Source organism: Rhincodon typus, unplaced genomic scaffold (genome assembly GCF_021869965.1).
Source record: "Rhincodon typus isolate 14 unplaced genomic scaffold, sRhiTyp1.1 hic_rhity00000439, whole genome shotgun sequence".
NCBI lineage: Eukaryota > Metazoa > Chordata > Chondrichthyes > Orectolobiformes > Rhincodontidae > Rhincodon > Rhincodon typus.
This window is the reverse complement of record NW_025966077.1, coordinates 61,993-66,728: the sequence shown is the minus strand read 5'-3', so window position 1 is coordinate 66,728 and position 4,736 is coordinate 61,993.

The following is a 4,736-nucleotide window of genomic DNA, read 5'->3' as shown; positions in this document are numbered from 1 at the left end:
ACAACACTGAGAATATCAGAGGGTAAGACAGCATTGGGAGTATCAGATGGTAGGACAACATTGGGAGTATCAGAGGGTAGGTTGGGGGGTGGGTGGGTCTAGATGGATGCTCTTTGGAGGGTTGGCATGAATTGATGGTTAATGGGCTGAATGGCCTGCTTCCACAGTGTAGGGATGCTTAGGCTCTCTGCATTGAGTTCAAGAGCTGCATTCTCTCTCATGTTTCCTGCTGCTTTGTGGACTTATGGGGGTCAGTGCATAGCTGAAGCTTCCAGAAGCATGATCTATGTGATCAGGGTGCCCGCTAGATGAGTTAGAGACTGGCAACAAGTAATGACCCAGGCAGTGTTTTCCCTCACCCAATGAAAGAAGACTCCCTGACACCCAGTCCCACCTGCCTTCCTTACTTTATGCCAGCTTTCTCAGAGTGTGATTCCCCCAGCCTTTCGGTACCTGACAGTGTCACTCTTCACTGGCCGGTAGCTCCATCTGCAGTGTTTCCAGCTGGCTTGACCTACACACCCAGGCCCTTCCCGCACCCATACTGTACCCAGCTAAATCCTTCACACATGATGAGGCTTCAGCTGTGACTAACCTCCAGTTATTTTATTTGTAGTAATTACAGAAATCATCACATCACAGCAAACCGGTCATTAATTATTTGGGTCGCGGTTCTCCACCTGATTAAGTGAACCAGATTCATTTCGTGATTATCCGTGGCTCAGCACTTTCTTGTGACAGTAAATAATCAGAAGTGGGCAAGGAGGCTGTAAGGAGAAACCTGAACACGGCTTGAAAACTCAGGATGAAGATTCATTCTGTAAAACGCGGGCCCACTTTAAGCAGGAGGGAAAGGGGCTTTGTGCCTGTTCTTTGTAGAAATTTATCTCAACTCACGCAATCACTGGGTTATTTTGTTTCTGAGACAGCTTCTCTAACACTCCCACCCCCACCCCCTCTCCTTGTCTGACCAGAGGTGTGGTGCCTAATTGTGTCTCTCGCAAACACTTGAGAGGAAATGTTGCCTTAAACAAAAGGCCAACTCCAATCTAATGTTTTCTTTCTAAATGTTAAACAGGCCATTGGAAGCTTTCTCACTGACACCTCTCTTCTGGTTGTAATAAATGCTATTTATGATCTTGCTATGACAACTGTGAAGGGCATGGCAAAGAATTTATCACAAGATTATCCATCCACCATCCGAATGCATAATAAGATTCTAAATGACCCCAGATTATAATGTACAGCAACAGCTTGTAGCAGGCAAGGTATTAATAATGGAATCTTGGAGTGAAGTAGTTATTAATACGTGTGACCGAAGACAGTCAGGTTAAGGGAAGAATTGCGAAGAATTCCATCATATTATCCTTCATTGAATTCAGCGCAGGATTCCCTGAGTAACTTTAGGGATGATCTGAGGTCAGCTGCACATGAAGAAGGAACCCAGACGGAGGATTTACCCAGTGGGGGTGTGAGGGTTGGCGTCCCACTTACACCTGACCTGTTTTCAAACGCACTCGTCAGATTTGAAGGCACTTTCATTTTTCCGCTGCCTTCTGATGTCCCTTCGTAAGAACACACGCGCAGCAGTCAGATAAAATCTTTAATGATGCAGCCCTGCTCACTTTCTTTCGAAATGCCAAAGGGCTCGCTGGAGCATTTCCTCTCGACGTCTGAATCTTCTCCAGGAGAAGAATCTGATTAAACCTTAACAAAGCCTTTGAACAGGTTACGTCCCTTCCCCTTTTGCACACTTGCATCAAGTTAGGACAACGAGCTTTCTCTATCAGGGACTGTCACACTCTGAGTTACCGCAGGATATAAAAATCCAAGAGCAGGCCATTCAGCCCCTCCAGTTGAAAAAGAGGGAGGCACTTTGAGCCTGTCCTGCTAACCCGGTCCTTCAATTCCCCTGTCCTTGAGCTGTATCCCTCGGTCCCCTCACCCCAACAAGAATCTATCCATCTCATTCTCAAGATCTCCAACTGACCTGCAGCACCCTTAGTCTTTCTGAGGGTGAGAGCTCCAGATTTCTGCATCGCTTTGTGTGAAAAGAATGCTTTCACTTATCAATAGCCTGCATCTGATTTTAATATGAGAACACTCATACTAAAGGGGGAGGCGATGGCCGAGTGGTATTATTGCTGGACTGTTAACCCAAAGACCCAGGTAATGTTCTGGTGACCTGGGTTCAAATCCCGCCATGGTAGAATTTGAATTCAATTAATATCTGGAATTAAGAATCTAATGATGACCGTGAATCAATTCATCTGGTTCACTAATGCTCATTAGGCAAGGAAACTGCCTTTCTTACCTAGTCTGGCCTACATGTGACTCCAGACCCACAGTGATGTGGTTGACTCTTAACAATTAGGGATGGACAATAAATGCTGGCCTAGCCAGCGACGCCCTCATCCCGTGAATGAATAAAACAAAACTCGTTGGGACGTGAGAATAGAATTAGAATTAGCTTTATTGTCACATGATTGCAGTGAGAAGTTTACAAGTTGAATTGAATGATTCTTATTGTCAACAACAAAAACAAAGTTCCTGGAAAAGCTCAGCGGGTCTGGCAGCATCTGTGGAGGAGAAAACAGAGTTAACGTTTCGGGTCCGGTGACCCTCCCTCAGTCTTATTGTCACATGTACCCGAATGAGCGCAGTGAAAAATTTGCAATGTTGCTGTTTCTGGCACCACCTTAGGTACAAGGTACCTACGTACAGATACTTAGGTATTTGGTACAAAATTGAAAAAAATAATAAATAAAGTCTAGCATAAGAATAAACAGGAACAAGCAAAGTACATGAATTACAGTCCTTTTCACCCAAGTCTGTGTCAGCTCCATACCTCCAGACCTTAAGGCCCTGGGCTCCCCATGGCAGCTCCAGTCTGGGACTTGCCTCCCATGTCGCCACTTACGGCACCATCTGTACCTGGGTACAGATTCTTAAGTACAAATTCTCAGTGAATAAAAATTAGAGAAATAAAGAAATTGAAAAGCCCATCATTACAGATCATAGGAATAAATTAGAAAAATAAATATGTAAAAAGTTAAGAATAACTGTCCTTCCAACCCAATCTACGTTGACATCTTGCCTCCAGTCTGTACCGGGCCTTGACTCCAGGCTGCGTCAGGCTTCACCTTAAGGTTCTCCAAGCTGGAAGACTGCTCTGGAATAGCCTCGAGGCTGGAAGACCGCTCTGGAATAGCCTCAAAGCCGAAAGACCGCTCTGGAATAGCCTCAAGGCTGGAAGACCGCTCTAGAATAACCTCAAGTCTGGAAGACCGCTCTGGAATAGCCTCAAGGCCAGAAGACCGCTCTGGAATAGTCTCAAGGCTGGAAGACCGCTCTGGAATAACCTCAAGTCTGGAAGACCGCTCTGGAATAGTCTCAAGTCTGGAAGACCGCTCTGGAATAACCTCGAGACTGGAAGACCGCTCTGGAATAGCCTCGAGACCGGAAGACCGCTCTGGAATAACCTTGAGGCCGGAAGACCACTCTGGAATAGCCTCGATGCTGGAAGACTGCTCTAGAATAGCCTCGAGGCTGGAAGTCCATGCTGAGGCCACGCCTGGCTGTGAGTTCAAAATACTGGGTCCACACTGAGGCCGGGATTCGGAATCCATGCTGAGGCCAGGAGTTCAGGACGTCACCGAGAAGAAAAAAGAAGAAAAAAACACAAAAAACCAAAAAAAGGAGAGGTGCCCTTATTGAGATAAACAAGATTCTTAGAGATTTATCAGGGTAGACGTGGAAAGGTTGTTTTCCCTTGCGGGAGATTTGAGGAACAGAGTGTATTATCTCAGAGTAAGGGGTTGCGCATTGAAGACAGAGATGAGGAGGAATTTCTTCCCTCCGAGGGTAGTGAATCTGTGGAATAATTTCCTGCAGAGGACTGTTGAGGCTGGGTCATTAGGTATATTTAAGGAAGAGAGGGAAAGATTTTTAATCAGTATTGGAATCAAGGGTTATGGGTAAAAGGCAGGAAAGAGGAGTTGGCACTGATCCAACTAACCATGATGTTTGTGAATGGTGGAGCAGAGGCAATGAGATGAATGGCCTACTCCTGCTTGTACAGCTTGCAGTCTTATGTCTCTATTTCTTGCAGCAGAGGGGAATGCTCTCTTTCTGTATCTAAAAACCCTGACAGATCCCTTTTCTACTTTAAACACATCAGTCATTCATTCATCAAACTCCTTTTGTCAATTTGTTGGGTGCCTCCTCTTTCCCGGGAGGTTGGCTGCTGTGGATCTCTCTCTCCCTCTCTCTCTATCTCTCTCTCTCTCCCTCTATCTCTCCCTCTCTCTCCCTCTATCTCTCTCTCTCTCTCTCCCTCTATCTATCTCTCTCTCTCTCTCCCTCTCTCCCTCTATCTCTCTCTCTTTCTCTCTCTCTCTATCTCTCCCTCTCTCTATCTCTCCCTCTCTCTCCCTCTATCTCTCTCTCTCTTCCTCTTTCTCTTTCTATCTCTCTCTCTCTCCCTTTCTCTCTCTTCCTCTTTCTGTCTGTCTCTGTCTCTCTCTCTCTCTTTATCTTTCTGTTCTGTGCTGGGATCTCCTCTCTCTGCCTCTGTCTCCCTCTCTCCCTCTCTGTCTCTCTGTCCTGTACTGAGGATCTCCCTCTCTCCCTCTCTCTCTCTCTCTCTGTGTACTGTACTGAGGGTCTCCCTCTCCCCCTCTCTCTCTCTGTTCTGTACTGGGGATCTCCCTCTCTCCCTCTCTCTCTCTGTGTCC